Raw genomic sequence first — 12,415 nt, 5'->3', positions numbered from 1 at the left:
TCCAAGTCCGAGTCCATGGTTCTCGCCCGGAAAAGGGTGGAGTGCCATCTCCGGGTTGGGGAGGAGACCCTGCCCCAAGTGGAGGAGTTCAAGTACCTAGGAGTCTTGTTCACGAGTGGGGGAAGAGTGGATCGTGAGATCGACAGGCGGATCGGTGCGGCGTCTTCAGTAATGCGGACGTTGTATCGATCCGTTGTGGTGAAGAAGGAGCTGAGCCGGAAGGCAAAGCTCTCAATTTACCGGTCGATCTACGTTCCCATCCTCACCTATGGTCATGAGCTTTGGGTCATGACCGAAAGGATAAGATCACGGGTACAAGCGGCCGAAATGAGTTTCCTCCGCCGGGTGGCGGGGCTCTCCCTTAGAGATAGGGTGAGAAGCTCTGCCATCCGGGAGGAGCTCAACGTAAAGCCGCTGCTCCTCCACATCGAGAGGAGCCAGATGAGGTGGTTCGGGCATCTGGTCAGGATGCCACCCGAACGCCTCCCTAGGGATGTGTTTAGGGCACGTCCAGCTGGTAGGAGGCCACGGGGAAGACCCAGGAACCGTTGGAAAGACTATGTCTCCCGGCTGGCCTGGGAACGCCTCGGGATCCCCCGGGAAGAGCTAGACGAAGTGGCTGGAGATAGGGAAGTCTGGGCTTCCCTGCTTAGGCTGCTGCCCCCGCGACCCGACCTCGGATAAGCGGAAGATGATGGATGGATGGATGGAAATTAAACCAATTTTTTTGTATTATTATTATTATTATTATTTTACAAAGTATGATTTTTTTAAAGTGCTTCAACAAAAAAAGATCTCTGACAATGACAAGTGGAGCTCAGTCTTGCTAATATCCTTTACAAAACACGTGCACACTTTGGGCTTGAATTATTGTAGTGCTTACTGTACTATGTACTGTACTACTTACTGTACCACAGAGCAGAGTGGAATAATAACAAAATGAGCAGTCAGAAAGGAGTGAGCACACAACAAGAAAAGAGAACTAGAGAGACAGGTGTGAGAGGTAACAGTGAAACAGGGGACAGGAAGCAGAGGAGATGTACACGACTGGAAGGGTGAATCATCAGGAAATCTACCGGTCAGTGTTCATTTTGTTGGCTAAAAATGTTTGTCATAGTTATCGTCAACAACCTATTTTCCCCCTGACTAAAATAGGACGATAACAACTCAAAACAAATGCCTGTAAATGAAAACAGTCAGTACGTGTCCATGCACTAAATAAGTTCCATTTATCTAAATAGTTTGGCTCTAAATGAGCCTCCTACAACCCATGGAATCACCTTAATCTGTTCGGTTTGAGTAAAGTCGGACTAACACATCTGGATTATGCGATTGGAAACCAGACAGAAGCAATTGCCATTTAACAAAAACACATACCTGCACTTTTATAAACTCACGGGCCTTACTCGCTAACTGAAAATGCTAACATGAAAAGAAGAGACATACGTCTTTTCCTGTTAAAATCAACATGCCCCAATCTAAATGTTTACACCAGGGGTGCCCATTACGTCGATCGCGATCGACTGGTCGATCTCGGAGGGTGTGTCAGTCGATCTCAAGCCAGGCATTAAAAAATAGACATAAAAATGAGCAATCATCAATCATACCAAGACTTCACTTTCGTCAGTTGTTTGACATTCTCGGCACCCGAGGATCTTGTGAGATGACGCTGGCTGCTGCGAGCTCATATTTAAGAAAAAAATCACTAACAGGGCGGACGCAGAGAAACACATTTTATTTCTAGAGACTCCGTACCTACTGTCAAAACTCTAAAGACCGACTGCACAGTTCCTGTCTTCACCATAAAAGACCTGTTTCATCCTGCCTGTGCTAACAAAATAAGAGTCTCAGAAAGCTAGCGTGCACAAGCTAGCAAGCTACGGAGTTTGATGCCAATGTATTTCTCCCCCGCCCTCAGCGACCGCTTTCTCACTTGCTTGCCCACCCGCACAGTCACTGACGTCACTCACCTGCTGCCAGACATTAAAGGGCCACACACATATGCTACTCTCATAACAAAGTGTTTGAAAACGAGTATGCAAGTTGGACAAATGAGATGCCAAATCCAACCACTTTCATGTGGTATTGGACAGAAAGGAGGACTTTTTTTTCCCTCCATTTGAAAATGCGGACGTTATCAGCACCACTGTCTAATTCCAATCAATGCAAGTCATCAGAATCAGGTAATACACCAACTTATATTCTTGTCTTCATGAAAGAAAGGAATCTATGTGTGCTTGTATTATCATTAAACACCATTAACTTGTTAACAAAAATGTCTCTTTCATAAATAAATAAATATAAATGATATATATAAATGAGGTAGATCTCCTCGACTTGGTCAATTGAAAAGTAGCTCGCCTGCAGAAAAAGTGTGAGCGCCCCTGGTTTACACAAACACATCACTGTCTGAGCAACTAAGCTAATAAACGTGCACATTGAAGCTACGAGCTGTGCTTTCTTAGCACGGCAATTATGATCATCCGTCGGGTGTTTTATGGTGCGTTCAAGGACCACTGAACAGAGTAGGACAGACACAAGGTTTGCCAGAAGTGATGCATAATTAGAATAGATTGTATTTGTCACACATATTTCCAAATGACTCACACGGTACTGCATTACTGTATAGCTCGGTTGGTAGAGTGGCCGTGCCAGCAACTTGAGGGGTGCAGGTTTGATTCCCGCTTCCGCCATCCTAGTCACTGCCGTTGTGTCCTTGGGCAAGACACTTTACTCACCTGCTCCCAGTGCCACCCACACTGGTTTAAATGTAACTTAGATATTGGGTTTCACTATGTAAAGCGCTTTGAGTCACTAGAGAAAAGCGCTATATAAATATAATTCACTTCACTTCACTACTGTTACTATTAAAGACGGTAGAGAAGGAGCAAGACTGCTTACGCTACCACTACTTTTGTAGTATGCATAGGTAAAACTAGTTTGTTTTTTTATGTCAACATTTTAGTCCTATATTAATTACTTTTAAAAAAAGCAACATTTCAGTTAAAAACAATAACTCGCAATAAGGTTATTGTGAAATGAACTTATTGAAACATTCTTTGTGAGTTTTTGAGATGCTCTGCAATAAAAATTTATAAAAGTGCTTACAAAACAACTTCAAAGATAAGTTATCCGCTATACTTTAGTTGACTGAATTTACTGTAATTTTAGCCGACTAAAATGTTGAGGAATTTCGCCGACTAAAACTAAATTAATTTAGATGACGACAATATGACCAAAACTAAAATACATTTTCGACAAAAGACTACAAAAATAAAAAATAGGTGTTAAAATGAACACTGCTACTGGCGTCGAGTGAAGGGACTGGAGATCGATCTTACGTAGTCAGGAAAAGATGAGCATCAGGTGTGCGCAAAGTTGGCCACGCCCCCCCGACACAGAAACCAGGCGCTGTAACAAAAAGATCATGACAACTATATAAATAACAAAAACGTAAATAAACATGGTTGTTGTTGTTAGGTGACAATCACATTTTAAAAGCAAAAATACAAATGATAAAGAAATTAATATATATTTATAACACTAATATTTGGTTGTTATGCTGGGTTACGAAAACATTATAAAAATGCAAGTTACTATATTTAACAAATATACTTGTCGACATAACATAATACAATATGTGCTTAAAAAAATTCCTACTAAAATATTATTGTAAAACATAACAAAATTAGTACTATAATTAAAAACCATAATTAATAAAAACATAATAAAACAAGTACTATACATAAAAATATTTTTATGAAACATAACAATACAAGAACTACTACAATAATACAATAAGTACTATAGATAAAAAATATAAATATGTACTATTATTAAAATATTATCGTAAAAACATAATAACCCGCCTTCCGCCCGATTGTAGCTGAGATAGGCGCCAGCGCCCCCCGCAACCCCGAAAGGGAATAAGCGGTAGAAAACGGATGGATGGGCATAATAAAATTAGTACTACAAATAAAAATTAAACTTAACAAAAGATAATAAAATAAGTACTATAAATAAAACTATTCTTTAGTTACTATATTTAACAAATATATTTGTCGACATAACATAACAAAATAGGTGCCATTAATTAAAAAAAGTACTACTAAAGTATTATTGTAAAAACATAAACAAAATTAGTACTATAATATAAAATCATAATTAATAAAAACATAATAAAGTACTATACATACAAATATTTTTATAAAACATAACGATATAACAACTATAAATAAAAATTACACTTGTTGAAAACATAATACAATAAGTACTATGGATTAAAATTATAAATAAAATAGTTACTATTAATTAAAATATTGTCCAATCATAATAAAATTAGTACTACAATAAAAAAATTCTACTTAATAAAAGATAATAAAATAAGTACTATAAATACAACTATTCTTATAAAACATTGCAATATAAGAACTGTATGTATAACTAAAAATGATTCTTGTTGAAAAAATAATAAATAAGTACGTAGATAAAAAAATATAAATAAAATATGTACTATGAATACAAAATATTGAAAAAAATCATCAATAATAAAAACACAATCACATACACAAAAAAAACATAACAATATAAGAACTATAATTTTAAAAATATGCTTGTTGAAAACATACAACGCCATTTCCATATGAGTTGGGAAATTGTGTTAAATATAAACAGAATACAATGATTTGCAAATCCTTTTCAACCCATATTCAGTTGAATGTGCTACAAAGACAACATATTTGATGTTCAAACTGATAAACATTTTTTTGTGTGCAAATAATCATTAACTTTAGAATTTGATGCCAGCAACACGTGACAAAGAAGTTGGGAAAGGTGGCAATAAATACTGATAAAGTTGAGGAATACTCATCAAACACTTATTTGGAACATCCCACAGGTGTGCAGGCTAATTGGGAACAGGTGGGTGCCATGATTGGGTATAAAAGCAGCTTCCATGAAATGCTAAGTAATTCACAAACAAGGACGGGGCGAGGGTCACCAATTTGTAAGCAAATTGTCGAACAGTTTTAGAACACCAATTCTCAACAAGCTATTGCAAGGAATTTATGGATTTTACCATCTACGGTCCGTAAAATCATCAAAAGGTTCAGAGAATCTGGAGAAATCACTGCACGTAAGCGATGATGTTACGAACCTTTGATCCCTCAGGCGGTACTGCATCAAAAACCGACATCAGTGTGTAAAGGATATCACCACATGGGCTCAGGAACACTTCATAAAACCACCGTCAGTAACTACAGTGTTCTGTAGTCTGACGAGTCCACATTTCAAATTATATTTGTAAACTGTGGACGTGGTGTCCTCCGGAACAAAGACGAAAAAACCATTCGGATTGTTATAAGCGCAAAGTTCAAAAGCCAGCATCTGTGATGATATGGGGGTGTATTAGTGCCCAAGGCATGGGTAACTTACACATCTGTGAAGGCACCATTAATGCTGAATGGTCCGTACAGGTTTTGGAGCCACATATGTTGTCATCCAAGCAACGTTATCATGGACGCCCCTGCTTTTCAATCCTAAGTATGTGTTACAACAGCGTGGCTTCGTAGCAAAAGAGTGCGGGTACTTTCCTGGCCCGCCTTCAGTCCAGACATGACTCCCATCGTAAATGTTTGGCGCATTATGAAGCGTAAAATACGACAACAAGACCCCGCACTGTTGAACGACTGAAGCTTTACATAAAACAAGAATGGGAAATAATTCCACTTTCACAGCTTTAACAATTAGTTTCTTCAGTTCCCAAACGTTTATTGAGTGTTGTTAAAAGAAAATGTGATGTAACACAGTGGTGAACATGCCCTTTACCAACTACTTTGGCACGTGTTGCAGCCATGAAATTCAAAGTTAATTAATATTTGCCCAAAAAAACAAAGTTTATGAGTTTGAACAACCAAAATGTTGTCTTTGTAGTGCATTCATTTGAATATGGGTTGAAAAGGATTTGCAAATCCTTCTATTCCGTTTATATTTACATGAAGTGAAGTGAATTATATTTATATAGCGCTTTTTCTCTAGTGACTCAAAGCGCTTTACATAGTGAAACCCAATATCTAAGTTGCATTTAAACCAGTGTGGGTGGCACTGGGAGCAGGTGGGTAAAGTGTCTTGCCCAAGGACACAATGGCAGTGACTAGGATGGCGGAAGCGGGAATCGAACCTGCAACCCTCAAGTTGCTGGCACAGCCACGCTACCAACCGAGCTAAACCGAGCTAACACAATTTCCCAACTCATATGGAAACGGGGTTTGTAATAAAATAGGTACTGTGGATAAAAGATACATAAATAAAATAAGTACTGTGAAATGAAATATTTGTGTCAAAACACAATAGAATAAGTAGTATAAATAAAAAGTATACTTAATGAAAACATAATAAAAATAACTTATATAAATATTAAAAAAATAAGTACTATAGACAAATACAAATTGTAAAAACAAATGGGGGATATAAATCAAAAAATGCCTATAAAAACATTTATTTTGTTTACGACACAAGTCAAACACAAATATTGCAAAAATAACACGATTGCTATTTGTGTTGGATTAATATTGTATGACCCACTAAATTATTAGTGTAACTACAAATGACGTAGCTAGCCAGTATTCAAATATGAAACAATACTTCATGTGCCAACTTAATCTAGTCAAGAACAAAATCCAATCCAACAAATAATCAAACAAAAGTGACAACATCCTGGGTTAGTGTTGTTGCCGTGGTAACAAAGTGTTTGACATGTCTGGGCCTGTGACGATGATGAAGATGATGATGGGAGTGCAGGACGCAGTCAGTGGAATTGAGGGGGGGGGGGGAAGGTTTGTGTGTGTGTGTGTGTGTGTGTGTGTGTGTGTGTGTGTGTGTGTGTGTGTGTGTGTTGGAATGAGAAAGTCTTGAGTTAAGCTGCTATTAGTAAATGTGCCCCTCCTCCTCTCCTCCTCCTCAGTGAGTAGTTGTACATGAGAGCTGAGGAACATCTGCCTCCTTTGCTGTGAGCACACAGAGGACATCAACCTCATCCTCCTTTTTCTTCTTCTTCTCCTCCATCTTCCTCACTTCACAAGGAGGCGGCAAACTATCACAAGCAAACTTTTCAGTTCTTTTTCTGTCACCTTTGGACCATCACCTTCACCCCATCTTTTTCAACTTCACCATCTTGGTAAGGTATGTAAATACGCACACGTACATGCGCACACAATCACACACACACACACACACACACACACACACACACACACACACACACACACACACACACACACACACACACACACACACACACACACAACCAATTTGGAACTCTTGCTGAGCTTAGTTTAAAAAGTTGAAGAAACGTTTCAAAAAAAGGTTGGTTGGAGTTGTCTGATAAGGACAAAAAAAAGGCAAAAAAGCTGTGGCTGTAGGAAACCTCCTGATGTAGTTGTTGCTTATTTGATTCCACACGATGGCAGTAGCTGCATTTGAAGTGTAATGAGTGGTCAGCATCCAGTAGCTTTGTCCAGCTCTGCATGCGCTTTAAAATGTTGCTTCTCAGTTGTTGCTGTGGGAGTCATGTGTGTTACAATTGTCGTACTGTTGTTTGATAGTTGTGTAGGTCATGTGTGTTACAATTGTCGTACTGTTGTTTGATAGTTGTGTAGGTCACATGTGTTACAATTGTCGTACTGTTGTTTTTGATAGTGTTGTAGGTCATATGTGTTACAATTGTTGTACTGTTGTTTAATAGTTGTGTAGATCATGTGTGTTACAATTGTCATATTGTTGTTTGATAGTCGTGTAGGTCATGTGTGTTAAAATTGTTGTACTGTTGTTTGATAGTTTTGTAGGTAACGTGTGTTACAATTGTTGTACTGTTGTTTGATAGTTGTGTAAGTCATGTGCTGCAATTGCCGTACTGTTGTTTTATAGTTGTGTAGGTCATGTGTGTTACAATTCTCGTACAGTTGTTTGATAGTTGTGTAGGTCATGTGTGTTGCAATTGTTTTACTGTTGTTTGATAGTTGTGTAGGTCATGTGTGTTACAATTCTCGTACAGTTGTTTGATAGTCGTGTAGGTCACGTGTGTTACAATTGTCGTACTGTTGTTTGATATTCATGTAGGTCATGTGTGTTACAATTTTTGTACTGTTGTTTGATGGTTGTGTAGGTCATGTGTGTTACAATTGACGTACTGTTGTTTGGTAGTTGTGTAGATTAGATCACATGTGTGACAATTGTTGTACTGTTGTTTGATAGTTGTGTCGGTCATGTGTGTTACAATTGTCGTACTGTTGTTTGATGGTTGTGTAGGTCATGTGTGTTACAATTGTCGTACTGTTGTTTGATGGTTGTGTAGGTCATGTGTGTTACAATTGACATACCGTTGTTTGGTAGTTGTGTAGATTAATCACGTGTGACAATTGTTGTACTGTTGTTTGATAGTTGTGTAGGTCATGTGTGTTACAATTGTCGTACTGTTGTTTGATGGTTGTGTAGGTCATGTGTGTTACAATTGTCGTACTGTTGTTTGATGGTTGTGTAGGTCATGTGTGTTACAATTGACGTACTGTTGTTTGGTAGTTGTGTATGTCATGTGTGTTACAATTGTGGTACTGTTGTTTGATAGTTGTGTAGGTCATGAGTGTTAAAATTGTTGTACTGTTGTTTGATAGTTGTGTAGGTCATGTGTGCTACTATTGTCGTACTGTTGTTTGATAGTTGTGTAGGTCATGTGTGTTACAATTGTTTTACTGTTGTTTGATAGTTGTGTAGGTCATGTGTGTTACAATTCTTGTACAGTTGTTTGATAGTCGTGTAGGTCACGTGTGTTACAATTGTCGTACAGTTGTTTGATAGTCGTGTAGGTCACGTGTGTTACAATTGTCGTACTGTTGTTTGATATTCATGTAGGTCATGTGTGTTACAATTGTCGTACTGTTGTTTGATGGTTGTGTAGGTCATGTGTGTTACAATTGACGTACTGTTGTTTGGTAGTTGTGTAGATTAGATCACATGTGTGACAATTGTTGTACTGTTGTTTGATAGTTGTGAAGGTCATGTGTGTTACAATTGTCATACTGTTGTTTGATAAGCGTGTAGGTCATGTGTGTTGCAATTGTCATACTGTTGTTTGGTAGTTGTATAGGTCATGTGTGTTACAATTGTTGTACTGTTGTTTGGTAGTTGTATAGGTCTTGTGTGTTACAATTGTACTGTTGTTTGATAGTTGTGTAGGTCATGAGTGTTAAAATTGTCGTACTGTTGTTTGATAGTTGTGTAGGTCATGTGTGTTACAATTGTCGTACTGTTGTTTGATAGTTGTGTAAGTCATGTGTGTTATAATTGTCGTACTGTTGTTTGATAGTTGTGTAGGTCATGTGTGTTACAGTTGTCGTACTGTTGTTTGGTAGTTGTATAGGTCATGTGTGTTACAATTGTTGTACTGTTGTTTGATAGTTGTGTAAGTCGTTTGTTACAATTGCCGTACTGTTGTTTTATAGTTGTGTAGGTCATGTGTGTTACAATTGTGGTACTGTTGTTTGATAGTTGTGTAGGTCATGAGTGTTAAAATTGTCGTACTGTTGTTTGATAGTTGTGTAGGTCATGTGTGTTACAATTGTCGTACTGTTGTTTGATACTTGTGTAAGTCGTTTGTTACAATTGCCGTACTGTTGTTTTATAGTTGTGTAGGTCATGTGTGTTACTATTGTCGTACTGTTGTTTGATAGTTGTGTAGGTCATGTGTGTTACAATTGTCGTACTGTTGTTTGATAGTTGTGTAGGTCATGTGTGTTAAAATTGTAGTAGTTGTTTGATAGTTGTGTAGGTCATGTGTGTTACAATTGTCGTACTGTTGTTTGATAGTTGTGTAGGTCATGTGTGTTACAATTGTAGTAGTTGTTTCATAGTTGTGTAGGTCATGTGTGCTACTATTGTAGTAGTTGTTTGATTGTTGTGTAGGTCATGTGTGTTACAATTGTAGTAGTTGTTTGATAGTTGTGTAGGTCGTGTGTTTTACAATTGTAGTAGTTGTTTCACAGTTGTGTAGGTCATGTGTTTGATAGTCGTGTAGGTCCTGTGTGTTACAATTTTCGTACTGTTGTTTGATAGTTGTGCAGGTCATGTGTGTTACAATTGTCGTACTGCTATTTGATAGCTGTGTAGGTCATGTGTGTTACAATTGTCGTATTGTTGTTTGATAGTTGTATAAGTCATGTTTTACAATTGTCGTATTTTGGTTTGATAGTTGTGTAGGTCATGTGTGTTACAATAGTCGTATTGTAGTTTGATAGTTGTGTAGGTCATGTGTGTTACAATTGTAGTAGTTGTTTGATAGTTGTGTAGGTCATGTGTCTTACAATTGTAGTAGTTGTTTGATAGTTGTGTAGGTCATGTGTCTTACAATTGTAGTAGTTGTTTGATAGTTGTGTAGGTCATGTGTTTTACAATCATTGTACTGTTTGATAGTTGTGTAGGTCATGTGTACTACTTGAATCCTTTTATTTTGAAGGCCTGACTCTGCTACAGGATGTTATGTTAGGACTTTCTCAAAAGGGGGTAATCATACAGTATACAAAACCCCAAACCAGTGAAGCTGCTACGTTGTGTAAATGGTAAACAAAAACAGAATACAATGATTTGCAAATCCTTTTCAACTTATATTCAATTGAATAGACTGCAAAGACAAGATGCTTAATGTTCACACTAGAAAACTTTGTTATTTTTGGCAAATATTAGCTCATTTGGAATTTGATGCCTCCAACATGTTTCAAAAAAGCTGGCACAAGTGGCAAAAAAACTGAGAAAGTTGAGGAATGTTCATATAACACTTATTTGGAACATCCCACCGGTGAACGGGCTAATTGGGAACAGGTGGGTGCCATGATTGGGTATAAAAGCAGCTTCCATGAAATGTTCAGTCATTCACAAACAAGGATGGGGCGAGGGTCACCACTTTGTCAACAAATGCGTGAGCAAATTGTCCAACAGTTTAAGAACAACATTTCTCAACCAGCTTTTGCAAGGAATTTAGGGATTTTACCAACTACGGTCCGTAAAATCATCCAAAGGTTCAGAGAATCTGGAGAAATCGCTGCGCGTAAGCGATGATATTACGGACCGTCAATCCCTCAGGCGGTACTGCATCAAAAAGCGACGTCAGTGTGTAAAGGGTATCACCACATGGGCTCAGGAACACTTCAGAAAACCACTGTCAGCAACTACAGTTTGTCGCTACATCTGTAAGTGCAAGTTAAAACTCGACTATGAAACGTCGCCCGCTTCACTGGGCCCAAGCTCATCTAAGATGGACTGATGCAAAATGGAAAAGTGTTGTGTGGTCTGACGAGTCCACATTTCAAATCGTTTTTGGAAGCTGTGGACGTCGTGTCCTCCGGACCAAAGAGTAAAAGAACCATCCGGACAGTTATAGGTGCAATGTTGAAAAGCCGGCATCTGTGATGGTATGAGGGTGTATTAATGACCAGGTAACTTACACATCTGTGAAGGCACCATTAATGCTGAAATGTACATACAGGTTTTGGAGCAACATATGTTGTCTTCAAAGCAAAGTTATCATGAACGCCCCTGCTTATTTTATCAAGACAATACCAAGCCACATTTTGCACATGTCACAACAGCTTGGCTTCATAGTAAAAGAGTGCGGGTACGAGACAGTAGTCCAGACCTGTCTCCCGTTGAAAATGTGTGGCGCATTATGAAACCTAAAATACCACAAGGGAGACCCCGGACTGTTGAACAACGTAAGCTGTACATAAAGCAAGAATGGGAAATAATTCCACTTCAAAAATGTGTCTCCTCAGTTCCCAAACATTTACTGAGTGTTGTTAAAAGGAAAGGCCATGTAACGCAGTGGTAAAAAGGCCCCTGTTCCAACTTTTTTGCAATGTGTTGCTGCCAGTAAATTCTAAGTTAATGATTATTTGCAACAAAAAAAAAAAGTTTCTTAGTGTGAACATTAAATAGTTTGTCTTTACAGTCTGGGCTTCACGGTGGCAGAGGGGTTAGTGTGTCTGCCTCACAATACGAAGGTCCTGCAGTCCTGGGTTCAAATCCAGGCTCGGGATCCTTCTGTGTGGAGTTTGCATGTTCTCCCCGTGAATGCGTGGGTTCCCTCCGGGTACTCCGGCTTCCTCCCACTTCCAAAGACATGCACCTGGGGATAAGCCCCTCCCACTTCCAAAGACATACACCTGGGGATAAGCCCCTCCCACTTCCAAAGACATGCACCTGGGGATAGGTTGATTGGCAACACTAAATTGGCCCTAGTGTGTGAATGTGAGTGTGAATGTTGTCTGTCTATCTGTGTTGGCCCTGCGATGAGGTGGCGACTTGTCCAGGGTGTACCCCGCCTTCCACCCGATTGTAGCTGAGATAGGCGCCAGCGCCCCCCGCAACCCCA

At 38.8% G+C, this 12,415-nt stretch overlaps 1 protein-coding gene across 1 annotated transcript in view; it reads left to right on the top strand.

Annotated features, from left to right (window-relative positions):
* The first annotated feature begins 6,863 nt into the window (after positions 1-6,863).
* The window catches only part of oca2 (oculocutaneous albinism II), a 145,281-nt gene continuing 139,729 nt past the window's right edge, over positions 6,864-12,415 (top strand). The window contains exon 1 of the mRNA XM_061888337.1: positions 6,864-7,179. The gene's annotated coding sequence lies outside the window, so the exon portion shown is untranslated. The remainder of the gene's footprint in view (positions 7,180-12,415) is intronic.

The sequence above is a fragment of the Nerophis ophidion genome, linkage group LG26 (assembly GCF_033978795.1).
Source record: "Nerophis ophidion isolate RoL-2023_Sa linkage group LG26, RoL_Noph_v1.0, whole genome shotgun sequence".
Taxonomy (NCBI): domain Eukaryota; kingdom Metazoa; phylum Chordata; class Actinopteri; order Syngnathiformes; family Syngnathidae; genus Nerophis; species Nerophis ophidion.
This window is presented reverse-complemented; position numbering and strand designations above follow the sequence as displayed.